The sequence below is a fragment of the Pelodiscus sinensis genome, chromosome 3, assembly GCF_049634645.1.
Source record: "Pelodiscus sinensis isolate JC-2024 chromosome 3, ASM4963464v1, whole genome shotgun sequence".
NCBI lineage: Eukaryota > Metazoa > Chordata > Testudines > Trionychidae > Pelodiscus > Pelodiscus sinensis.
In genome coordinates, this window is record NC_134713.1 from 133,149,358 (window position 1) to 133,177,335 (window position 27,978).

The 27,978-nt window shown below is 42.9% G+C and overlaps 1 protein-coding gene across 2 annotated transcripts in view; it reads right to left on the bottom strand.

The window, feature by feature from the left end:
* The window catches only part of SMYD3 (SET and MYND domain containing 3), a 612,222-nt gene that overhangs the window by 15,446 nt on the left and 568,798 nt on the right, over positions 1-27,978 (bottom strand). The gene's annotated exons all lie outside the window — the stretch shown is intronic.

Below are 27,978 nucleotides of genomic sequence, written 5' to 3' on the forward strand. Positions count from 1 at the left end.
GGCTAAACAATCAGAGCTTTAGCTCTTGTGAGTTTAGCTAGCGCTTGGTATTTAAAAAGAGAGCATCTAAACCCACTATCATCTCTGGTGCGTTACAATTTAAAACAGGTTAATAGATTTGCACTATTTTCTTGTTATTCAATTTGCAAGCTCACACTTTTACTTCTGTCTTCACTCCAATGTGATTTAAAACTCACGGGATTTATAAACCCTGAAATGAAACTGTATAATGGAAATGTTAAAAGACCTTTTAATTTGCTGACACTAAGGGGTGATGCTACACATGGTGTTAATTTGTTTTCTAATGTCTCGTGTAAGTTAAATAAATGCGACAGCATAGAAGACATGAAGCAGTTTTAGGATATCTAGCAAGAGAGAGAATTAAGAGTGACCCACCAGGCTATAAGAAATCAGATGAGCAAAATGCACCAACACTAGCTTATTAGGAAATGTATTATCTAAAGTTGGTAGAATTATCCATTGTAAATAAATTTTCCAACAAGTTTGACATAATTTTCTGTTTTGACTCGATATTGATTTCTATGACTTTATTCAGATGATTTCAACAAAATAGTTGACCAAATTTCAACTTTTGGAGTGTCTGTAAACTGTTCACAACTCTTTGCTCTTTGTTACACAGCATGTGATGACTACCTATTTTTTCCTGTTCCTTGATTGGATGGCAACTTTTAAAAAAAGAGAATTATGGGAACCATATTTTAGCATAAATTTAAGGATAACTAGTGATTTGTACTAAAATTCATTAAATGTGTGGTGTCTATTATTATTTCTATAAACAAATCAGTGGCTGTGTAAATAATCAAACCACAAATTCTATGACCCCAATAATAAAAGTAGACTGAACTATAATTAGTCATAGGTATGAAGGCTAGAAGGGATCATTATTACCATGCAGTCTCACTTCCTACACAACACAGGCCATAGAATTTTATCTGGAATTCACTTGAATTGAAGTAGAATATAAATGGAAATGCTCTCTTCACAAACACAGTCTTAACTCACTTTTTATTGTAATTCAGCCAACAAATTCTAGCGCTTTTAACACACTATAATCAGCCCCGTGCAAGAGCATTGCCTGGCACTTTATGTCGAAGTGGCACAGGCACGGAGTATAGAAACAATCTCCCTACCAGTCTATTGACTGGAGAGTTCAGCAAGTGATGTGTTCACAGTTAAAAGAAAATATGCCAGGAAATATTGTTTAAACTGGACCAAAGCATGTTGCTTTGTATTCTAAATCAGCAGTGTGCAACGGTGTACTCTAAATCAGCTGTCTTTCTGAGGGGGTCGCAGCGCCGGCCATTTTTGTTTTCCCGGATCGGTGCCTGACGTACACACGGCAGGGGAAGTGGCACGGGAGCAGAGCGGTGCTTTAAATTAAAGGGGCCACAACAAAATGTTTCTGGCGCGCCCCCCCCCCCTTTTTTTTCTCAACCAAAATGTTCCCGGCACTGGGAGTCGTGAATTAAAAAAGGTTGAGCACCACTGCTCTAAATGCTAGAAGCTTAAGGGCAGAATATAATCTTCAAAGTTCCCCTATGAAAGTCCTCAAAAGCTGTACCGACTAACATGCCTCATAGTATTTGTGAAGGTAGGCTTAGGACTATCTCCTCTGTTAAAGTCTTGTTTTTTCTGGCTTTTTTATTTCATTCTTCTCTTGGCAACACTGCATTTATCTCCATGCATCAGATAAGATTAAACTCCTTCAGGATGTGACATTAGGCTAACCCTCTATGTGGCGGGCCTGTCATTTTGAAGTAGCAGACTGAATCCTTCACCTGGAGGAGAGCTGATACACTCCAGCTGCCCTGAAATGTTTATTGTCCATTTTACTCCCCTATCACAGCGTTTTCTGAAACAATCAGAACAGCAGTGAACAATTTAATGTAGGCATCACCCTTTTTAAAATCTTTCTTAAATTTGACCTCTGTAGATTAGGAGTGTGAAATTGGCCCCTTGGCACCAGGAGTCAGGATTTCCTAGTGTTAATTGCTAGTGTGATGCCTGAGTGACATGCTTCACAGTTCCACCAACATTCAAAAGGAATGAAATGGAAAATATCATAAGGTTTTTTTTACCCTTTACAATCTCCCTCATAATGAAGCATCAAATGGTGACTGGCTGCTCTATTACCCTAACACTGTTATTGGGTCCCCCGCTATGCAAGGCACTAGACAAGTACAGAATAAGAAAGAATTCCCTACCCTCAAGAAATGGGAAACTGAGGCACAAAGAAATTAAGTGATTTGTCTCAGGTCACAATAGGAAATCTCTGGAACAGCTCAGACTTGAACTTAGATCTACCGAGCCAGTGTTTTAACCACAAGACCATCCTTTCTGCATGTAGACAGTCTGAAACTTGTTTAACCACATGCAGTTTTACACCAGTCTGGTGCTGCAAAAGGACCTTAACACATTCGTAAATGTAACAAACGCCCTATTTATTGCTACAGTGACGTAAAGCAGCCTTAATGGAAATGAAAATCAGGACCAGAAAGTCCAGTTTAGAACTCTAATGCCAAATCCTGAACTTTGTTTTGTTCCTTCAATGGGACTTTTGTCTGAGCAGGAAGTTAAGGATTTAACACTATTAAATTATGGATCAAAATTCCTCTTCATCATACACAGAGCTGGTGGTATCCCATTACTCCTTGTTTCTGTAATTTAACTAACATGATCAGATAATCAAATGCACTCCCAAATTAACTGAAGACACAAGAAACATTAGCTACCCACTGAATTAACACTTTTCCTTGGTCCTGTGCTCTGTTTGCTGTTTTCCACATGCTGGTAATTTGTATCATGTTAATCAAATGTTAGTTCTGCTAAAAGGTGAATTATAACTCAACTAAATGGCAAATCAGACACAACTAATATCTATTGCAATTTTCACTTCCATTCTCCATCCATCTCACTCAACAATTTACAATCCTAACCCTGCAGCTGAGCTGCCCTGCCCCCAAGCTGTCAGCCTACAGTGTACACTTTGAAAGCTCTGCCTTTTCCTGGTGTCAAGCTATTGATTTCAGATCTCAAGAAAAGAAGATGCTGATTAAGAGCAGTCGGGCACAATTTTCCACAGATGGCTGTGTCTGCCCTGCTTATCCCTGAGGAGTCCTAACAGCACCCCCACATTCAAATTCCTGCCTTGTGGCCACTGTTTTTCTGGCTGAGGTGGATAGGCTGGGCCTGATCTATGTCTCTCACTTACTTCAAACAGTGCTAGGCATTCATTTCATTCAGATGATGAGCGCATTTCTTCAATCCCCTACCAGCCAGAAAAGCAAGAGACCGGGATGGCAAAGTAAATGGTCTCCCACAGAATGGGATTACCACAGGCCCACTCAGTCGGCAATGCAACAGCCTATTTAATAACATTTGTAAGAAACAAGAGGGAAAAAGTCACATGGAAAGTGAAGGGAGAGGAGTGGGAGAAAACACTGGGGAGTAGGAATGAAGATGAAGAAAAAGAACAGTAAAGCTAGAGTAAAAGATGATAAAAGTGAGACGGCAGAGAGGGAGCCAAATTACAAGAGGAAGATGTACACTGCAGACAACGTAATTTTGTGCCAGTAACCTTCACATTCACTATCTTCTCCAATACCAAATCAACGAGCTGACACCCATATGCCACTCGAAGTATGTTACATCCCCTTGGAGTGCAATGCTAAGGCTGACCATAGACACAAGTCACGGAAGCGTGGGCCCCTGGGTTTTGTGACTGGACCATGGACTTGCTGTGACTTGGCAACACACAGTGTGCCTTGATGTTATTTCCCCAGCAACAGTATCAAGAGCACCTGGAAAGAACTAAAACACACTGCTGGATAAGGATGTTAAATTGTGTTTAATCAGCTACTCAAGTAGTCGATGGGATTTCCATTGACTACTCCATTACTCAATAAGGGGGGAAACTGCAGAGCCACATCAGAGTTAGCTCCCGGCCCCAGGAACTAACCCCATTGCAACTCTGCCTCTTAAGTGTAGTAAGAGCCAGGCGGCTCTTACTATATTTAAAAAGCAGAGGTGTAGCGTCTGCCTCCCCTGCCCCCCTGCGGAGATGGTGCTGGGGAGAACCGGCTTTTAAGCTGGGTCCCCCAAGCACCGGCTCCTGCTCCCCCCACTTGCTCCCTCTGATAGAGGCAGTGGGGAGGGGGGAAGGGAAGGGGGTGAAATGACTAGTTGAGTAGTGACTTGACTGCTTGATAAGCCTAGGCTTATTGGGTAGTCGACTACTCGACTAGTAGCTTACATTCCTACGGCTGGATCCCTTGCCCTGGCTCCAGGACTGGAGAGAGAATTTCATCTACTCAATTTCCTCTTCCTTCTACTACTGCTGGGGGGTCCAATCAATTACCATGCCAGCCCAACATAACTGCCACTAATGTTAATAGAAGCTTCAGGCACACTCTGAGGGGAGACCATATCCTTGACTGTCAGAAGACTCCGCAGTTAGCGCTCCACTCCTTGGATCACCTAGTAGGACACAATTGTCATCTTCAGTTCACAACCCGCAATGGCTTCTCTCCATATGCTGTCTCAGGTCACTTCAAAATACAGATGCCCTACAACACAAGAAACTAGTGGGGCGGAAGTTAGAACACTGGCCATCCTGCTGTGCAGGGAATGACAACAAGTGCTAGCACCTATGAGGTGCTGAAAACTCTTTAACTTATGCTGAGATCAACAGCGAGCGTTGTCCAGGACCGTGCCTCAATTATGAATTATTTCAGGAGTTTTTTATGGACTTCCACCGTTCAAACTCAATAATATAGGAGGAAAAAAGATATAAAAATTCCTAATGTGCTTTTATAGTGTGCACTTGCCACTAGAGTGTCCCGACACAGCATTGCTGGGATTCTTCATCGCTAGCACCCTCTTGCTGTATCCTAGCTCTGCCATAGTCTGCTACCTCCATAGTCTTATCCTGTGATTCTCAACCTTTCCAGATTACTGTACCCATTTCAGGAGTTTGCTTTCTCTTGGAAACCCCAGGCATCACCTCACTTAAAAACCTATTTGCTTACAAAATCACTTATAAAAATACCAAAGTGTAATAGCACACTGTTAATGAAATATTGTTTACTTTCTCATTTTTACCATATAACTATAAAATAAATCAACTGGAATATAAATACTGGACTTACATTTCAGCGTATAATATATAGAGCAGTATAAAGAAGTCACTGTATAAATGTTTAGTATTTGCTGACTTGGCTAGGGGTTTTCATGGAGCCTGTTGTAAAACTGGGCAACTATCTAGATCAATTGATGTACCCTGTGGAAGACTAGTGCATTCCCACAGAGGTATAGTTATCCCTGTTTGAGACTCTTCTGGCCAGGTCAGCTCTCAGTGCAGTTCCCTTCTGAGGTTAACAGAAAACAAATTCTTAACTCAAAATTGCCAACATAGGCATTAAAGACCACTCTCTATGCAGGGCAGGAGACTACACTTCCCTGAACCTGGGGCTGGCTATAGGAATGCTCTAAATTTTGCTGACAGCCTCAGCCTAATGTTGATGCCTAACGTCCGTCACTCACATTTGGATATTTTTATCTTAATTGCTCCATACCTCCGTTTCCCCATCTTTAACATGAGGATCTTTATCTACCCCGCAGGGCTGAGAGGAGACTTAATTAATTTGTACAGAGCTTTGAGTGCTTCTGGTGGAAGATACCACAGAAGTTCAAAATAGAAGCAGCAGTAGTAATCAAAAATTATACTTGTTTTTTTTTTGTAATCTGTGCAATTATAATGCAATGACTGAACAAGACCATCTGTCCTATTTGGAGAATTTCAACTTGCATGCAGTCATTTAGCTGGATCCAAAATTTCCTCCATAGCCCACATGGAATTTCTCTGCTAAGCGGTTTGAAAGATTCTGAAAAAAATTTAAAAACTGGGGGAAGAAATGGGGAGAGGGAGAAATCACACTTTGAAGAGGAAGAAAGGCAAACTGTCAAGCACGGTAATGGTCTTCAGTAATCCCACTTGGGTTCTAAAGTGCTGTCTGAAATACTTATTAATGCATAGGATAGATTTATCCAGATAACGCCACTGGATTGCCACATGGCAAACAGGCGCCGTGGAGTAGTTCAATAGACTAAGGCACTCTTGTGCTGTCTGTCTAATCAGGAGTTATATGGTCAGCTCCTAACTCCTAAGTATTTTTAGAGCAGAGGCATGCCAGCTGGTAGGCTGTGCACCTTGGTTAATGAGTGCTTCTACTTCCTGGGGGCACAAAGAGGGAAAACCCTCCTAAAAGAATATTTTTTTCAGTGGGAATTAGATCCATGAAATGAAGATTTCAGTTCTCCCAAGGTAAAGCAGTTTTCAAGATTTCATGCCTGGCATGGTAATACATATAAATAGCAAGTTACAGTCAGAAGCTACTGTCCCTCATGGCCAAAATCATCAAACAGCAAAATACCTTGGGCAATAGATTCAGCTGATGTAAACTGGTATAGTTCCATTAACTCAATATTCATTGTATTGACTTAAACGGGACTATGTCATTTTATGGGTCTGGCTGGTCCCATACAAGTTTATATCACAGGCAGTGTTAATAGCAAGATCACTTAATAAAGAGTCTAAATTTCCAGAATAATACAACTTAAAACATTTTCCTATATTTTGGGTTAAAAGATTGAGCCTCGATTTTATTGTGCAAGTGGCTGCTTTCCTCCCAGCATGCATCTTTCTGCAGCAAGTCCATGGTTACACATCATTTCATTTACATGCTATGAATTCCAAATGGGTTAACAGATGGTTTTTAAATACCCCAACATTCAGAGTGGGGTCAGATCCCAAGTATAGTTCAGAATCATTGCCCAGTGTCTGAGCTATTCAGAAAGAGAATACAGTTACTGTTGTTGTAGTATATATAAAAATGTTCCATTAAATGTCTGATGATGCCTGATTGTTAGTGTCCCTAGCCAAGCTGTAAACACAAATGCACAACTTGTTTGGAGAAGCGTGAAACCAGAAGAAGGACACAACCTGACAAATGTTCCACACAGAATTCCCACTGAATCCAGCATGAGCTTTATGTGAGCATCAGTTACAGAATTGGGCCCTGAGTCTGTCTAATGATGTATTTGCATAGGCAAGATAAGGCATGAATAATTCATTTGTATAAGCTACTATGCTATGAATCTGGGGACCTACTGAATTTATCTATTCAGTAGGATAGAAATGGAGGATTTGCAGAATAGCCACTGCACAGACATCTTTAAAATGTGGCATGTGAGGATATAATTCATCAGAATTTAGCTGGCCTTCCTTCTGTCTAATGCAGGGGTTGGGGAACCTCAGGCCTAGGGCCTGGAGGCAGCCCCTAGCTTACCTGGATCCGGCCCCTGAAGCTCAGGGATCCAGCCCTCCTGCCACCCACCTCAGAGGTGGGGCACTCAAAATCTACTAGCCTGGGTCCTCCTAGGCTCCAATGTGCGAGGGGAATGTGAGGAGTGTCTTTCTCCTTTTCAGCCACAGACCATGTCAGTGAGGGTTTGTTTTTCGTTTGGCGATTGTGGGTTCTTGTGGGGTGGGATTTTTTTTTTTTTGTGCTTCTCACTTGTGTGTGGTACCCAACTGATTTTTCTGTGGGTCAGCGGCCCCCAACCCAAAAAAGGTTCCCCACCCCTGGTCTAATGGCTGCTATTGCAGCTATCATAATAGGCATACACTGCAATTACAAGGTATTTGTTTCATTTTAAAGGCCACCCAACTGGTGGACTTTTGGTTGCCGGGTCTGGGATGGAGCAGAGGAATTGCAGGAGCTCAGCATGTGTCTAGATCAAACTCACAGCTGAATTCTGAAAGCAGACATACAACGATCAATAGTGTGGCCACATCTAGCATAAGCCCACATGCTCCCCTGCTAGAGGAAAAACCATGGAATACTGTAAACCCCAAAGGAAATCCTATGAAACGGCACACAAAGGGCCAGCTCATCAGGCCTGAATTCAATGCAAATCTTCCCATTTACTCCATTGTGCATTGCCAGACAACTTGCAGCTTGGTTTCTCTAACTTGTAGTCAGAGGAATGGCCAGCTGTAAAGATCAGATGCCTGTAAACTATACTGCTTCCAAAGGCTTGTGGTAAAAATTGGGAATAGTCCTGTGGATCCCTGGCCATACCTGCATAGGGTTGCCAGGTGTCCAGTATTGTACCTGACAGTACAGTATTTGCGCTATCTGTCCGGTAAAAAAAAATCAGAAAATACCAGACATGTGCAATATCCGGTATTTTCTGGTTTTTCCGGCTGCGCACCGGCGGAAGCCTGGCAAGGGCGGGGGAGCAGCTAGGAGTCCCAGCCGGGAGGCAGGGCCGCGATTGCTGCCAGGAACCCTCAACTGACTGAGTGTGAGTAGGATGGGAAGCCTCCTCCTCGCTTGTGTGTCGCCGGGAGCCTGCGCGGGACAGGCAGCAAGTGCCCAGGTCAGTCCTGCTCCCCGCTGGCCAATTTGCTCACCCCTCCCTTCCCGGCTGGCCGGTTCTCCCCCACATCCCCTCCTGATCTTCCCCAGTCAGCCACCCTGCACCCCCCCCAGTTCTGCTTCGCGCCGGCCCATTCCTCTTCCTTGTCTCCCCCAGCCAGTGCCGCTGCACCTCTCTCCGCCCCTGCCAGCTCTGCTTCCCCCCCTCCTTCTCCCGGCCCCACCTTCCTCCCGGCCAGCACCGCTGCACCACCCCCCCTCCAGCTCTGCTTTCTGCTCCCCCTTCCTTCCGCTCCCCCCCACGCCAGTTCTGCTTCCCACTCCCCCTTCCTCCCGGCCACCCTCGCAGCCCCCAATCCCCTGCAGCTGTGCTTCCCGCCCCCCCTTACTCCCAGTCAGCCCCACCCTCTTCCGGCCCGCCCCTCCTCCCCCGATATCCTGCGGCCAGCCTCGTTCCACCCAACACCCCCATGACCAGCCCTGCTTCCCGTTGCCCCCCCCCCCCATCTCCCCCGGCCAGCCCTGTTGCCGCCCCCCCCCCCCAATGAAGCGTGTTCTGGTTTTCTTTTTTTAAAATGATTACCTGGTAACTGCTAGCAGTGATCCAGGTTCTCGGAGATGTTTTTTTTTTTTGCTCAATAACTTTGTCCCCTCTCCCCCCCCCCCCCCCCCCCCGTTCTTTTTCCTTCAATAAATTTTTTTCCCGGTGTTTTTTTTGACTGGACTGAATTCATATTAGAACTCTGCTGCTCCTAAGACGAGCATACTACAGAGGTCAGCTTTGTTTACTGCTGCCCAATCACAGCCTCAGTTCTGGGCTGCCAGGCCTTCAAGAGCTTCCCAGGTGACTGTGGAAAGGGCAGTGATGCAACTGATCTCTTCTAAGCTAAGCTTTGTGGATTTTTCTGTACCACACAGAGGCTATAATGTTCGTTTCCCATTACAGCTATAGGAAACCGCCTGGCCTTACTTAAGTTTTATTCTGGAGCACGACCATTTTCCAAAGATGAAAACAGATTTATAAATTGAGATTTGAAAAGGCATTCTATTAAGAATAAGATGCAATGTCTCCTCTAGCTGTCCAGACCACAAATGGTTGACTCGTTACAATCGCTATAAAAATACACAAATTGAGACTACCCGCCTTTTCTCTATTAGAGGGCTGGAGGTGGACAATTTACACATTATCTGTTGGACGCCAGGTTTCCTAACAAATGTAGTTGTGTACCACTGAGCTAAAGAAATAGCTTTTCTCCTGGCAAAGGCACTTTTAATATACTTGGCCCACGAGACTTCACAACTGAGTTCCACACAGAAAAACTTCGCAAACAGAGTGCAGAGAGAAACTGCTGAACTGGCATTAATAGGCAAATTTGATACCTTGAACCACGGTCTAAACAAATACATGGAGTGGTTCTCGCATTACAATAGGTAATTTCCCATTCGGGTAGTCTTACCTTCTCAGCACTATATTGTGTAGTTGATGGATTTCTACTCCATAGGGCTGAATACAGTGCCTTGCATGTTTAAAAAGTCTCAGATGGGTAACTGTGTTTGTCTGTAACTTTAAAAACAAGTAGTCCTGTGGCACCTTAGAGATTAACAGTCTCTAAGAGTACGTCTAGACTGCGGCGCTATTTTGGGATACATCCGGTATCCTGAAATAGCATTTCCCACGACTTTACAACAGGCTCGTTATTTCAAAATGCAATCGAAATAATTGGCGTGCTATTCTGACTCCCAGTAAACCTTGTTCCATGAGGATTAAGGGACTTGTTGGAATAGTGGTCTCTTTTGAAATAAGCTTGAAATAAGCCACACAATCTGCATAGCTCACATTGCATAGCTTATTTCAAGATAGTGCCACAGTGTAGACACACTCTAAGGTGCCAGACTACCTGGCTAACTCTCTGAGACTTCCCACCACTGTTACACAGGGGGCATTAGTCTTCAGAGCAAGTCAAGGAAGCACTTTTCATTACTATTAAATTCGCAAAATAATTGCTCTGAATGTCTGCATAAGGTAAACGTGTTAATGTGGTGAAACTAAACACAACAACCATCTCATTTCTAACCTGCAGCTCCAATGTGCGTGATCAACAATGCAGATTACATATTGTGGTGTAACAAGGTACACTGTGGTAACGGGTCACGACGATGGCAACTTATAAGTTGTAGCAAAAACAACGAGTCCAGTGGCAACTTAGAGACTAACAATTTTTCTATGCCCAAGCTTTTATGAGTTGTATATAAGTTATACATTCTGTTATAAAGAACATTTTAATTATATCAGTTTAGCTATATGTTTGGGACCTACGCACCTTTATTATGATTGTATTACAGCAGTATCCCTTTAATATTGGGGCCCCATTGTGCTGGATGCTGTATAATCATTCAAATTTCAGTTTCTCAACATTACCCTTTTTCCTTATTACTATTACTCCAACACCTGCAAAGATAGCTGCTCCTTTAATTTTTTTCCTACATTAATTAACCTTAACAAATAGCCATTATTTACATTTAATACCTACCTTGTGCTCCCTTCACAATGAAAAGCCTGTCAGAGGCATTCCAGCTATTTTATTTTCTCTTCCAGACATGTGAGTTTGATCAACGTGAAACAAAAACACCTCAGATACAAGTTCTGGTTCTGACACCAGTGTGCTGTTAGCTTTTGGTTTCCTGCATTCTTCAATCAGGACACCACTACAGGCAGGGATGTAGCAACAGGTGGGCCCGGAGTGGCTGACCCACTTTGTATCTAGGCCTACCCACCGGGGAGAGGGAGCGGGAGCAGGGTGCCAGGACTTTCCCCGTTTCACCCTGGCCCTCCAGCTGGGATCAGGGCTGAGGCCTACTCCCCCCTCCCATCCCTCCTGTCCTGCTCTCTCTCTCATTCTTGCCTGCCCACCCACCCACTCAAAGTTGGGGCCCACCCAAGAGGGCCTTTCTGGCTATGCCACTGTGTTGTGGTCTATTATCAACTGACTACTGGAATAAATTGATCACTTTCTGTCCTGCTGTCCTGTTACTTTCCCCGTGTGCTTGTACTTCTCTCTTTTCTCTTTAGCATCCCCCCGCTCCCCGTTTCCACCACATTCTCTGCTAAACTTCCCCCCCCATCCAATCTGGCACGCTCTCCTGCCCCCTTGTTTCTGGTTTTCTCACTCTCTTGCCTCTTTCACTACTCAATTTACACTCTCTCTCAAGTTTGTCCCACAGAACCTGCTAAGACTGCCTGTCTCTGAAGTGATCAGAAATCTCGCTGATTTAATCAGGAGTCTTGCACATGTAGCACAGCAGCAATGCAGGAAAAATGAGCTGGAACACTCTACTTCCCAAATGTCAACACTTTTGTTACTGAACAGTTTCTTGTAGTTAAAAGATTCAAATGGCCATATTACACACAGGAGCAGATTATGCATATCAGATTACTGTCTAATAGCTGGAAAACACTCAACCATGTGATTTATATGGTGTAAGGTAATCAGCATGTCTTTACCACCAGATAATCAATTCATAACATTGATATTAATTACCAGACTATATGAAGGTCACTGTATTACAAATACACTCCAGAGTATAAACACTTTTTTACAATTTCAAACTTCACGCCTTTCTGATTTACAGTTCTAAAAAGACTTTACTGCATTGGCTGTATTCGGCCATTTTGGCAGAAAAAAGAGAGACTATCTAGTTAGCAGATATGCCAGGCAATGCAGACTGAAATACAGCACATGGTCACGGAAAATGGATGGTTTGATTTAAAACTTTGCTGTGTATGAATGGCTAACCCAGCACACACTCAGGAGACGTCTACACTGCAGCCTTTGTCAGCAGAGACAATACAAATGAAGCACTCATTAGCATTTCTTGTGCTCTCGTTTGCATAGTCTCTTCCGATCCATTTTGTGGAAGAGGTTGTTGCGCAAAAAACCGCAGTGTAGATAGGGCCATTTTGTGCAAAAAAAACCCTTTTGTGCAAGAACCCTTTTTCCTCAAAAAAGCAGGTATACAGGATCTTGTGCAAAAGGGTTTTTTTCCCTGTCTACACTGGGTTTTTGTTGCGCAAAATCCTGTTCTGCAAAACGGATCGGAAGAGACTATTCAAATGAGAGTGTGAGAAACGCTAATGAGCGATTCATTTGCATTGTCTCTGCCAACAAAGGCTGCAGTGTAGATGTAGCCTCAGATTCAGCACACAGCTCATCTGCTACATACTATTAATCTAGGCCCAGTGTGAACATATGAGCTAAATGTCATTGTTTCAGGGTTTGAACATTTAAAATGTCTGGTCATGCACTGACTTATCAGAGTAATTAGCATCAGTCATGAAATGTGGGTAGGTACCTTCTATTCTTCTAATGTAATAAATGCTCAAATCTTAGTTTGGATTCAATACTGTGAATAAATAGAATAATGTCTGAAAAATCATTTGCCCAGAACATAGTTTGCACCCCTTGGAAACAACAAGAATACTATATTTCAGAGCACAGATCCAAAATATGTTTGAAATCTAAAATCCCACCACATTTCTATAGGATGCTGTACACTGCATTTGTCATTTAGTTATTTTCTGTCTGGAAAATACATTTATTAGTCAACATTTAATTATGCCTGCTGTCTGGTTGCTTAAACTATGAGATCTGAATAGCTGACATTCAGGTGCCTAAGTGCAACCGAGCCAGATACAACTAATTTTGTGAGAAGAACCTCTATCCACTAGGAACTAGCTCAGAACCATTAGCTCATTCTTTGAAGTCAATGAAGAGCCTTTAAAGAAAATGTACATTTGATTACTATTAACTTGGGTTGGATTTGAACAGGTGACCTAGAAGTGAAAGGTTCATATCCCATCACCAATTTCCAGAATCATTCAATCACCAGATTGTGAACAAAGCATGCTTCACCCTTTAGAGCAAAGGAAAGAACGTTATGCAACTCACATCTGCCACCTACCCAGCCGTCATAGGCGCATAGAGGGGATTGGAAAGTTTCCTTTGCATTTTTCCTTAACTGAAAGGAAGGTAGCTGCTCTTAGGATGCCTTCCGGATGGAAAATGACAGGTTAACATGGAACAAAATTATTAGGTCTTCAGAAAGTTCTACCATGGTCATGGGGCTCTCTTCCCAATGGTACATTGCACTATGCTCAAATTAGATGTAAGAATAAGTTTTGCATTATTAGGTGGAACCAATATCCCTGAACCTTCAACTGTTTCTTGAACTGAATGTGAACCAAACTTTTTCATTGGGAGTAAAAAAATAATAATAATCTTTTAGGCTTTTTCCATTAAAAACTGGTGTTTTTTTATTCTGATCCAAAATAAATGTTACACTAAATATGAATTAAGTATTAATTTAAAATGTCAGATTGTGCTTAGTGTTAAGATAGCAGATTGAGAGCTAGTGGCAAACATATCATCAGTTGCTATAGTGATATTATTTGTAAGTAAATGCTTTAAAAATCATCACCGTGTCCATTACAGAATTTGTGCTTTCCCATTACCACATCATGGTTAACAGATTTTCTGTCCAATCCTCATGTAGCTATTGTAGCGATTACATAAGGACCCTGAAACATGTGACAGTTCAAAATATATGTTACTGAATATTGACCTTTTCCAATGCACATTTCACTTGTTTGTTATCTAATTTATATCAGCCACAATGGATACGTCTAACCTACACCCCTCTGTCAGCAGAGGGATGCAAATTAGACGTTATCGAAAGTGCAAATGAAGCGGGGATTTAAATATCCCGCGCTTCATTTGCACAATGGCTGCCATCGCTTCTTTTAAAAATGGGGCTTTTCGAAAAAAATTGCAGTTTAGACGGGGCATTTTTGACAGAAATGCCCTGTTTCGAAAGATCCTGTACATTTTTTGAGGTGTACAGGATCTTTCAAAATGGGGCATTTCTGTTGAAAATGCCCCATCTAAACTTCCGTTTTTTTCAAAAAGTCTCATTTAGAAAAAAAGCGGCAGCTGCCATTATGCAAATGAAGTGTGAGATATTTAAATCCCCACTTCATTTGCAGTTTCGATATGTCTAATTTACATCCCTCTGCTGACAGAGGGGTATAGTTTAGACGTATCCAATGTTTCCTTTGTGCTTATACATGGCAAACAAATAATAGCATCACCTTCCAGAAACTTGGAAGCATATCCAAATACCACAAATACTTAAAGCAGAACAGAACAGTTAATTATTCAAATCAGTGAAATTTACCATGGGGTGGGGGGGCGGAACACAGGTCCTTTATGTCAACTGATCCACTTAAACTGTACTGTAGGGTCTTCAATAGAACTTAAGAGGTACATAAGCCTTGATCTGCATGTCTGAATATGGATGAATTTTATCTGCTGAGAATATACCTGTCAATGTAGCATTGAATTTTAAGGTGTTTATTGCAAATCAAAGACTAAGTTCTCAGGCATTAGCACCAAGATGCATTTGTTGACCCTTCCCCACCCAAGAAAACAAGGAGCTGCATGCACAAAGTGAGCAAGTATAATCAAATACAACTACATTCCATGAATCTTAACTTTTAACCTGCCCTGAAGGAAGATGGTATCCTTTTTCAATTTATTTTTCCCTTTCCTTTTTAAGATTTCAATTTTATTCAGTGGAATTCACCCTCCAGGTCAGGAAATCCACAGTAGAAATGTTGGTTCAAAGCCCTGGGATACTGTAGGTGTGTACAATTACCTGGTTTTGCTCACATTTAGCCTTTAAATATGTGACTGAAGCAGCAGTGACTGAAATTCTAGTCCCAGGTATATAAAAGTGAGTAACTATTTGGGATTCATGAATCGTTAGTAACCATAAGGATACCACTCTTGATGCCCCATTAAATTATTTCACACAATTTTATCTCTGCAGTTTTCTGTGATGCCTGCCATGTTGTTCTTATCCCATTCTGCCAACCCATGGCCCTTTCCTCATTCAAATTCCTGCTCAAATTTCAGTTCTTACACAAAGCAAGATTATAATAATTATGATAAGAAAAAAACCCTCTATATTACTCCCACTTCTGGACTGATGTGTAAGACTGTCTTCTGTGCCTCTGTCCTTCAGGCTGTTCCTAATGCATGTGTTCTCTTTATACTACTATATATTGTGCAATGACAGCTAAATACTTACGCATGAATTCTATCTCTATTCAGGGAAGCACTGAAACAGGTATTTAATTTCAAGCAAGTGTTTAGGTCCTATTGATTTCAGTGGGACTTAAGTGTTTTCCCAAACCTAGACTTATTGCTGGTGCTACACAAATAATGAATCACAGATTCTGCTCTAAGTTACACATATGCAGCTTTGTTCATTTTAACTGGGCTGAACAAACGTCACAGAGCAGAATATGGCCCAGTGTTAATAGTTCAATAACATCTTATGGATTCAATTTTCAGGTAGTCACAGTCTCCTGATACTTCTACAATATTTTGATTGCCTCAAAAGGAGTGTGGACAGAAGTCTGATCAGTTGGGCTGTTATCTGTGGCACTCTCAAGTAGCTATAGGTTCAAGTCATCACAGGCCACAAGAGAAATGTTGTCCCAATTCTGCAGAGACGAAGTGCACAAAAGAGAGACCACCTACTTGAAAACACGCCCCTGTATATATTAGATTTTCAAACATTGTCTGTGATTCCATTTAATGAAAGTGGTAGCAATAAATGTCTATAATGTAAGAGCACAATTCTCAAAGGCCCATAGCTTCTAAGTTCCTTGAAAAACAGACACAATCTACACCGTGAAAAATTTAATTGCACTTTAATTACTAGTCAGCGGAATAGCATGAGATATGTATGCCTTCAGTTTTTAATAGCTTCTGCCACTTCCAGCAAATTGTAGAGAGAAATAATGATGCCTAAAGTATGCTTGCCTTCTGCTCCTTCCAAAATTAAAAAGACTTTAGAATCAAAATGAAGGTTCAAATTCTTCTGGATCATTTGTAATCCAGGAGGACCACTAACAATAACGAATATGAACACACAATTGCAGCTGCAGTGCTTATTTTAGCAGCCATCTCATGCAAAATCTTGCCTCTTTGGTTGAGTTCTGCTACATTAAACTGATGAAAAGCTCTTGGCTGGACTGTTTATTTGAAGATACTCAAGACGGCTGTTTTGTTTTCTAGCATTCGGGCTTTAAGTCTTAAAAAAAAATCACTCTGCATGTTGTAATAAAGCAAGCCCTCACTGTCTTCATTTGGTAAACTTTAACCATTCGGGAAGCACACAAAGTATTGTGAATATAGGCAAATCCTAAGATAGTCAGATAGAAATATATCAGTGTTTCTATGGGTTTTATAAAAAAGTAATTAAACTATTCAGAAATGTAAGTTTGGCTACAGTACTGATCCTGCATGAGTTTTACACCACACCCCTAACATCATAGCACATGAGCAGCTGCATACAAAACAATGATCCTCTGAGCAGTCTACAGACAGAAGTGAACTTCCTCTTCCTCTTTCCAGAGGAAAGATGAATTTTCAGGACTCGGTTTGTCCTTCACCGCTTTCTCTTTAGTCCCTCCCATCAGAGAGCAGATTAACTCTTCTCATATAGCAGTGGTGGGCAATAATTTTTTGCCGGGGTCGCAACGGAAGAGGCAGGGCCTCAAGTGGAAGGGGTGGGACCAGAATACTTCCCTGCTTCCCCACCTACAGACCATGATTGGTCTGGGAGTGGGGGAGTGGCATGAAGTCTTTACCTCCCAACCCCCACCAGAGGTTCCCCGTAGGCGCCCATGCCCCTGGTGGTTGGAGGAGATTTTGCGCGCTCCCCATTCTTCCCCCAGGCTAATCAGAGCTTGGGGGCCGGGGGGTGCGCAAAGTCTCCTCTCGCCCTGCCAGGAGCGCGTGGCACTTCTAGGCACCACACGCTCCTTGCAGGGCGAAGGAAACTTTGTGTGCTTCCCCCAGGCCCTAATTGGCCTGAGGGCAGGGGAGCAGCAGGCCCTCTACAGACTGGATTAAACTGCTTCGAGGGCTGGATCCAGCCCACGAAGGCCTCTTCGCCCACCCCTGTCACATGGGATGGTTAAGGCAAAGAGGCAGTCCTTTCATTTTGGCTTGTGGATTGGTGGAGAGGAGTTTCACAGCTGAGGGCCAGCTGATTGTCTTCATAGTCAGAGCTTCATTCAATGGATCACTTCACTTTATGCAATACAAGACAACTGAGGAGAGAGGGGAGTGCGGTGTCAGCTTCAGTGTTAGCGGGGCCTGTGCACAGCTTCATTTTTGGGATCACACCTGGGAACCAAGCCAAGGAAAAGAACATTCTCTCTTATCTCTCCTCCCCTATTTTTCATTTTTGTTTTCTTCTTCCTCCTCCTCCTATATAATAAGTAATAGGAAGTACATAAAGTTATATTGTCTGGGGAAGGGAGATGGGGTGCAGGAGGGAGGCAAAGGTGCAGAGGCATTTAACTCAGGCATTACAATTCCTAAAAGTGATCAGTACACCATTCTGACAGTGACTACTAAGTGGGGGTGTCAGGGAGTCTCTGTGCGCCACTGCCCAAAGGCACTGCACCTGCAGCTCCCATTGGCTGCAATCCTCGGCCAATGGGCGCTGCAGAATGGGCTCAGGGGAGGCAATGTGTGAAGTCACCCACACAGGGACCTCAAGGATATGCTGGCCACTTCTGGGAGCAGTGTAGAGGGAGAGAGGGAGGGAAGCACAGTGAGCAGGGAGCCGGCTTACTTCTGCTGCTGGCATGGCTCTGCACGCCCCTTTGGGGGAAAGGTGCAGAGGTTCTCCATGCACTGCCTGGGGTGGGGGCAGCACACGCAGAACCACCTCCTTCCCACCAGAGGCACACAGAGATTGTAGAAGCGGTTTGAGGCCATAGCATGCTGGCAGCCCTGCTGCGCTCCTGAATTTTGTGAGCTCCCTGTCGTTGGGGGCCCTTTATTTAATGGTTTGTTTAATGGTTAATGGAAGGAGTGTGAAGGGAAGGGACGAGGGAGTGCTTTACTACTCTTACCTGTAGGAAGGAATGAGTAATAAAGAAGAAAGATGGAGGAACATGTTTTGCCTTATTGCCAAAAAAAAAATCCATTTTCACTATGGAACAACTAATGCTTGTTAGTGTTAACCCTATCACCACATTTCTTTCACAGAAGATATCGCTTCAGCATATAATTGGGTTTATTAGAAATCATGATACAAAAGTGCAGTGTCCAACCTAATTTAACATACACTTACATACCAGAGCGCTCCTTGGCCTGAATCCAAATAAAGAAATAGTCTTAGCCCTCGCAAATACTCCTGCCCAGACTCTAAACAGAGTATCTAAACAGGCACTTGGACTCTCAGCATCTTTCAGTCTCCAGGTGAGTGCCATGGTTCCTGGACTGGTTCCTGGGAATAGGATCCTCCTCATAGTTCCCTCTAAGGTGCGCACCTGCCCAGATATGCCTGCCCATCTCCTTTGTAGAGCTGCGCAGCAGCACTCACTATCCTGCTGGACCTGCTGGAAGGTGAGTGGCGTGGTGGGTTCCAGCTCTGGCAGCAACCATGTGGCCCAGCCAGTGGGGCTGTGTGGTGGGCAGCTGTCCTGTGTGCCTGGGACATTCCAGCTCCAGTGGCCATGGGCCGCTGCCCCAGATGCTGGAGCTAGAGCTGGAGCTGGACTGCGGTGCAGCTGTCCCAGGAGCACAAAACCAGACAACTAGAAAGCTGGCCTCTGTTCCTAGGTTTGCTGTTGGCTGCCAGTGTGACCTCACTTAGCCTCCCTGACACGCAGTTTCTCCAAGGCTGTGTCCAGACTCATGGGTTTTTTCGAAAAAAGTAGCCTTTTTTCGAAAAAACCTCACCTGCGTCTAGACTGCAGCCGCGTTCTTTCGAAATTAAATCAAAAGAACGCGGCTTTTCTTTCGATGGCGGTAAACCTCAATTTACGAGGAAGAACGCCTTCTTTCGAAAGTTCCTCTTTCGAAAGAAGGCGTTCTTGAATGTAAATAGGGCTTCTTCGAAAGAGAGCATCCAGACTCACTGGATGCTTTCTTTTGAAAAAGCAAGCCGCTTTTTCGAAAGTTCAACGTGCAGTCTAGACGCTCTCTTTCGAAAGAGGCTTGCAGTCTAGACATAGCCTATGTGTAACGTATGGATAATATAATTTCCTAAACTCAGAAGCTGAAACCTTCTGATGTAAGGTGATATAGAAAGGCAAAATGATGGCCTTTCTTAGTATGAGAGATGTGCCAGATCACAGAAAAATCCTTTGAACCAATGGGATGACATTTTTAATGATGACTCTGTTATATTTTCACAGTTCAATAACACTCTCTCTAACTTTCTGGGCTTGCTTGTGGCCCAGTCTGCTCATGGACATAGATCCTCCACATTTGATAAGACTAGAATAATTTTATCTAGAGATTCCATAGGGTAGGGATGGTAAAGGGAATTATAACTTTATACAGTTTTGTAATTTTTATTCATTCTTCCATTTACTCTCAGATATTATTGACTTGGTTTCATTCTATACCCTGGAGTTAGCAGCACCTAAATGTCTCATTGAAGTATGAGGAGGTGCTCAGAAAAATCCGGCTGTTTTTTGTTGTTGAAAGTGTCTTATCATTTGGTAAACACATTTGCACTTCCTCTTCCCTTAGTGCAGTTTGTGTTATGCAGTGTAACTGCTTGAAATCAATGAGATGGCTGACTGACAATCAGGAAATCCATCAAGGAGTGATGCTAAAGTTATGGGATTTTTTAAAAATAGATTCAGTGAGTCTGTCTCTGCTGAGATTCTGATGAGCTATATAAATGGGAGGTATGAGGCCAAGTCCTTAAGTGATGAGTGTGCCTCCACTCATTTCTATGATTTATACTTGCTAAGAATCTGGCCCACGTTGCTGAAAACTTATCCCAAGTCAACATGTCCCATTTCTTTTTATTCACATCAAGTAGATGGAAGGATAGCAGGAAGCACTATTGCTCTTGACACATGAGCCTTCAGTTCTTATGAACAAATTCCCATACCTAAGTCAGTGTATTCAAAGGCAATATATCCAAAGGTTCTTTGATGTAAGCAGAAACTGACAATAAAACTTTATGTAGGTAAACTGATCACTCTCAATTAAGGAAAAGTATAGGACCAGAAAGTGGGTTTGGTATGTTGCAAGAGAGTATATCTGTACATTGTTTAGGGCTGTACCAGAAATTACAGATGAGTTAGTATGTCTTATCATACAACATTAAGGAAGAATGTGGTGCCTTATGTTTGCACAAGTGTTAAATACTCAGTGAGTTAAATTCTGGACACAGTTAACTGCTTGCGTAAGCAGTGTGAACAACATTTAAATGCAGCATATTCACCAGGCAAAGCAAATCATCAATATGAAACTGTCAAATGTTATTTAAAACTGAAGAATATGGTGTACCCTAAATCTAGCACATACCTGAATAGGAAAAAAATCCCAAAACTCTACCTCAGAATTTGCAACTGAAGTAATGTTTGTTTGGTTTTTAAAAGGGGATTTTCTACAGAAATTCTGTTACCGAAGTGGTTGAAGTTCATCCTAAATTTGCTTTTAATTTGGTTTGGGCCTGCACTCACCATCCTGCTGGTGGAAGGTAAGTTGCTGCTGGTGGTGGTGGGCTTGGTAGGAGAGTGGGGGCTGAGCTGTGCAGCTCTCTGCTGTCCCCAGAGCTGGAGCTGGGGCCAGGGCTGTGTGGTGGTTTCCCCCGCTGCTCCTGGGGCAGGGCTGTGTGGGTTAACATTACTACTACTGTAAATTATATATGAATTGTGCTCTTTGTTTTGGCAAATTGACAAAGAAATTCCAGTTAGACATGCAAGTATTTTGGATTGTTATTATCCCTTGTTTTAGCATTCTTTCTTCCGTAACATTTACAAAACACATAAAAGATATTTTTTGGTGCCATGGTGGCACACATCCCAGAGCTGGCCCAAGCTACGGGCTGACCGGGCTATCGCCCGGGGCACCCCATTGTAGGGGGCACCACGCAGGGCTGCCGGGCTGGGTAGGGGCGGGACCACTGTGTGCCCGGGGGTGGGGCCATGCATGCGCTGCACTCCCGGGGGCGGCACTGCTCTCCCGGGCCCTGAGGCGCACGAATGGCTCGGGCCGGCCCTGACACATCGCACAAGTGCACGTGACCTCAATATTCGTGCACAACACAAAACTTGCTCTGCTCATGGATGGAAAATCTTGGAGGGAACACTGATCCTCCTCCTCGTGTCCTTTCCCAAGATGGGAGAGAGAGGGTGTTTCTCCCTCTGGGAACACACAACCTAGCACTCAGTGAGCCACCAGCTTTGAGACCTTCCTACCTTGTAAGTTAAGCAGGCTCATGCATCCCGTTAACCCCTTCCTTGCCAGACAGTATTGGGTGTGTCGACACTGCACCATTATTCTAGGATAATGGCCGTTATTCCAGAAAAACAATACTACTGTACACACTGCAATCGCGTTATTTCAAAAGAAAATCAAAACAACACACAGCTTTTTCCATCGTTAGTAAACCTCATTCCACAAGGAATAACACCTCTTCCGAAAAAGCTCTTTCGGAAGAGGGGGTGTGTGGATACTCCTCTGCTGCTATGTCAAAAATAGCCCCTCACCAGGGCCATTCTAAGTTATTTCTCCCCAGTGTCTCCTTGGGCTCTAAATTGAGAGAGCACAGCCACATTAGGGGATCCTGCCTTAGACTAATTTTGAGGCTTCCTTGTAGTGTGGACACTTTATTTCTAAATAAGCTATTCCTGAGGATATCTTCCAGAATAGTTTTTTCTGAAATAAGCTTGCAGTGTAGACGTACCCTCAATCATAAACAGGAAATGAGAATAAGACATAAAGGAAGACGATCAGATGTAGCAGAAAGACATGTCATACCGAGTTCCCTATCAACCCAGGGAGACTCATCAGAGACTTTGCTTTGAGATACAGCATTAGAGTAGGAGACTGCAGCATCATTTGTCAGTGTTCCTCCTGGAACCTGATCATGTACAATGAGTCTATGTGGGCATATTTATGTGAAGGAGACAAGGGCCAAGATTACCTCTCAAATCTACTTTTTTTGCAAATGCAAAGACCCATCCAATGTAGTTGGTATAAGCTAAGCACAGTCTAGCTAATGTGAATTATTTGGAGACTGAAAGAATGAGACTTGCTTGCTGTGCTAAGCTCTCTTCTCTTCTTCGGTTTGATGATACATCATATTGGGAGAGCATTGGCCCCCAATGCTGTAAAAAGCTCCAGAGCAGGACATTAGAGATTAGTTGAAGTAAAATGTCTCATTTTGTTACCATAGCTTAGGAATCAATACTATATCCTGAAAGCATCACTGAGCCAGAATCGTACATTTTCATTTGAAAACATAGAGCACACTAAAGATTTCGAAAGGAGCACTTTTACTTGTCTCGTTGTGTCATGCCACCCTATTGTGTGCAGTCTTTCCAAAGTCCTGCTGTGAAGAAAAGTCAGAATGAAAGGCAACTAGAAGCAGCACTAACATTTAAAAAGCACACACTTATTTGTGGATAAGATCTCTTCTATCACTGTGCTAGTCAGTCAACTTGAAAGATCACCAGACATCCAATGTTCCCTGGAAACAAGTAAGTTTGAAAATGCATTTCACACATACAGATGTGTGTAAACCCCACATATGTATGCTGTAATTATCATCATAAACACAGATTGCAAAATAAAAAATCTGTTATGCTTATACTGTCTGTTTTTCCTGACAGGTTTGGAATGTTGACAATCTTTAGTTTATTAATAACAAAATATTATTGTTCTAAAAACGAAGCACTGAGAAGCCATGACTCTCCAGTGTTTTGAAATCCATCTGATGAGTGGTTGCAAGGAGGTTAATTCTGGTATTATCTATTTTACAATTCTATTTCTCATCTCATGTGGCTTTTTTATATACAGTATATAAATATGCTCCTGCTATTCACTAGAGAACAATGAAATTAGAACATTTATAGATTGAGAAATGAAATAGCCTATGGAACTCAAATATTTGAGTATTTACATCAGAGAATAATACTTTTTTTCCTGATCTATCATTATTTCCAGAGTCCTGGATGACTAATAAAATAACCCTTGGTATTTAATCTGTTAGAACAGTTGAAACCTAGCTCAATGTGTCAGGTACAGATGAATTTAACCTTGCAGTATTCAAAGAGTGGAAATAATACCCTGGGGCATATCAGAGAAGTACATGGATAGTAATTATCTGAAAGAGATAACCAACATGGATTTAGAAGGGCAAGCGCCTGCCTAAGCAATCTACCTGACCTTTATCGGGAGGCTAAAGACAAGGTTGATAACGGCATTGCATATAAAATAGTTTGTATTTTCAGGAGGTCGCACTGATATACAAGAAATGGAAAGGAGAGTTCTCTGAAAGTGGGAACATGCCTTGTTTAAAAAAAAAAACCTCTGACAAATCATAAGGAACCGTACACAGAAGGGAAGCTATGAAAGGTTATGTCATCCATGTAATACACTGGTGCAGGGAGAATATGTGCAATAAAATCACAGTAGTGATTGCCTCAGAGTAAGGTGAGTTTGCACGGCAATGTACACAGCAGTCATATTCAATGAGCATAGTTTTAGTGAGGGAGAAAGGTCCAAAAAAGTTTGCCTGAGTGTAGAAAAACTTCTTCTATTGCAAGGGACCCAATAAGATCTAACATACTAATCGGATGAGGCAAGGCAGCAAATAACAGGAATGCATGGATAAATGTAGTGGCAGTACAAAAAAGGTATTGAGGGTAAAGTGGTGTGTGTAACTCCTCATCAAGGAAAAAAAAAAAGATAATGGAATCATTTCAGCTGCAGACAGAATACCTGCATTACTGACCCATCATCCTGCTAGAGTAGGGGTGGGCAATAATTTTTGAAGGGGGGCCTCTTCACAAATTTTTCCTAGGTCGGAACAATGTGCAGTCACAGAGGATGGTGTATATTTTGGCCCACAGTGAAGCATTGCTCCTCTGAATTCAATGGGAGTTTTTCCACTGACAAGAATGTTTTCTTGGCTCAGTCTCCTAATGAAGTTTCACTTGACCATAATCTAGTCGCTCAGAATGGAGCATTCATAACCAGATTGGGATCATGTTGAATTGCTCTTCCCACTTCTCCTTTGCCTGAGAAGAGGAGGAGGGGGATGAGAAAAGAAATCGCTCTCCCCAGAGAAGACGGGATAAAGAATATTCCCTGGTCTTGGCTACAGCAACAACAATTTCTGAAAGGAGGATTACGGGTGGCAGTGGTAACCACTGCTGAGAAATGAAGAGAGAAGAGTCATTAGGGTCTTCTGTTCACCTCTTCCCTAAAGAAGGTGGTTGCTGGGCAAGGGTTCCCATGAGAGAGGGCAGCTCCTGGGCAATCAGTTACACTTAAAAAACAACAAATAGTCTAGTAGCACCTTAAAGACTAACGCAACATGTAGATGGTATCATGAGCTTTCGTGGGCACAGCCCATTTCATCAGATAACCAGAGGGATAGAAGTCCAGATGCAAGAATAAATAAAGGGGGGAAGGGGGAGGGGAAAAAAAGAGAGTCAGTTATGATGGTTCAAATAGTTACAAGAGGCTGATAAGAACAGCCTAATGACTTGGTTGGTTAAGTGATTAGGATGTGGAAGGTAGTGTGTGACCCAGTCAATGTCCCTGTTCATACCATTTGTTTGGTTAGTCTTTAAGGTGCTACTAGGCTATTCATTGTTTTTTAAGTTTTTCCTGTTACAGACTCTGAAGTTTTTGAGTTAGATTGTTAAGTCATTAGTCAGAGCAATAGCTCCTTATAACAACTTGGAAAATTACCCTACCTCAACTCTGCAACCAAATTTAGATCACCAGGCACCCTGATCACATCCTTACCCATCTAAATGGGAAGAAAAGTGGAGGAAATGGGTTAGATACCCTAATACAGCTCACTTGATGGCTATTAAAGCATAAGTTTTCATGAGCTATAAGTCCTTTCTTCAGATGCTGAAGAGAAAAACACAGAAAGACAACAGCAACAACAACAAAAGGATACAGAGATGGGAGTGTGACATCCGTGCCAATCAAATCAGAATGTACAGAAATGTTGCTTCAAGGATGAATTTGTTCAGCTCATCTCTAAAATTTACACAGGGAATCTTGGTGATTTTTTACCATTGAGCCAACAAGATAGCTTGTTAATAAGAATGTATCCTAAGCCTCCTATGCACAGCACCTTATAGTGGAGTTACTTATCAACTATCATGAGGGATTGTTAGGGAGACAAGGTGAGTGAGATAATTAGACCAACTTCTGTTGTGACAAGCTTTCTAGCCCCACAGAACTCTTTTTCAGGTCTGGGAAAAGTATTCCCAGCATGCAGGATGGAACAGACTGTTTAGGTAAGTAGTTAGCATGTATTCTAAGGGACTATACACAGTTGTGTACCCTATTAACACCTCTGCAGTCATTGGACAAAAAAGGATTAGCGGGTTACAGATTGTTGTAATAAACCTCAGCATCTTTCTCCATTCCATTGTTGCGTGTCACCAAGTATTCATGGACCATTAAGAAAAAACAGAGTAAGACTGAGGACTGGTATCGTAGACCCTTAGTTTTTAGTTTGGAAAGCCTTCAGTCTTTAACCATACAGTACACATATGGTACATATCTGTGGTCAGTTTTACATATGCTTCTGTGGTTTTGGATAGTATTTCAGAGAACTCTGTGGGTAACAAAAGACAACATTTTACATGTAAAGAAGGAAGAGATCTCTTGAGAGCTTGTTGGTTCCCGGCTGGCATTTCAAGTGTTAAAAAGGCAAGGCAAAGATCAGATCTGCAGAGCATGTTTCTTTAACAACACTTTTCCATAATGATGTATTATTACATCAAAGGAGGAAGCAACTAACATCAAGATAAGATAAAACAGCCCTCCCTCCTTAAAAGGAGGATGCACCATCTCCAACATCCCTGAGGCCAAATGCAACTCTGCTGTAAGCAGGCACATCTCTGGCTTTCCCTGCATTGCTGGGTTTAAATTGCTGCCATAGCTCTAGGCTCTAGGTCAGGACTGGGGAACCTTTTTTGGGTCAGGGGCCGCTGACACAGAAAAATCAGCTGGGGGCCCCACACAAGTGAGAAGCAAAAACAAAAGAAACCCTTGTTGACATGGTCCCTGAGGGTATGTCTACACTGCCACCCTAGTTCGAACTAGGGTGGCTAATGTAGGCATTCGAAGTTGCAAATGAAGAGTGGGATTTAAATATCCCGGGCTTCATTTGCATCTTGCCAGGCGCCGCCATTTTTAAATCCCCCTTAGTGCGGACTCCGTGCCTGTGGCTACACCTGGCATAGAGTAGGTAGTTCGAATTAGGCTCTCTAATTTGAACTACCGTTACTTGGTGTACCGGTAGTTCGAATTAGAGAGCCTAATTCGAACTACCTACTCTGTGCCGTGTGTAACCGCGGGCACGGAGTCCGAACTAAGGGGGATTTAAAAATGGCGGCACCCGGCAAGATGCAAATGAAGCCCGTGATATTTAAATCCCAGGCTTCATTTGCAACTTCGAATGCCTACATTAGCCACCCTAGTTCGAACTAGGATGGCAGTGTAGACATACCCTGACTCAGGAGAAAGATACTCCCCACATTCCCCTCACGCACCAGAGCAGAGTGGGGCCCAGGCTAGTAGATTTTCTGTACTCCAGTCCCGCACTGATGCAAGCCCTGAGCTTCAGTGGCTGAACCAAAGCAAGCTGGTGAGCCTCATCCGGCCCCTGGGCCTGAGGTTCCCCACCCCTGCTCCAGGTAAACCACCTCCACAGCGGGAGTAGCTAACTATGTTGGAAGCTCAGCTCCCTACACTGGGAGCCTGTTCACACTGGCACTGTAAAGTGCTGTAACTTGCTGCACTCCAGAGAGGGTGTTTTACACCACTAAGCGAGAAAGTTACAGCACAGTAAAGTGACAGTGTAGTCAAGCCCTCTGATACTCACCTGCTTATGCCAGAGGCTGAACTTCACTCCCACAGAACAGCTGAAAGGTGTAAGTTACACTAATTCCGCACATCCGCTGTATGTCAAATCAGTCCAAGTTACAGGGATGCGCACTACCATTTTCTGACTGACCAACACCACGAGGGTCTCTCACCCACTGTGGGGAATATCAGGAGTAACTGCTCTGAAGCCAGTGGAAGTTCATGGGTGTAAAGCTGCTACAAGGGGACCAGTCACCACCCTGTACATTAGTTACACCACCATGTTATCACTGAATTTGACACACTGTCTTCTGGTGGGTTTTGACAACCAGGTTATTTGTGTCTCTGATGCAGACAAGGGGCCGAAACAGAGTTTCTCAAAGAAAAAAATAAGCGCGTGGTGAGTTTTTATGCAAGTACAGCAATATCAACTTGCTGAAGACTGCCATTTGGAAAAGGATCGTAACTTCAGATAACCTTCTGTAGTGCACTGTGTGCCTTTGAAGCAAAGAAAAATAATATGTCTGGCCAGTTTTGAGCCAATTCAATATTTATAAGTTCTC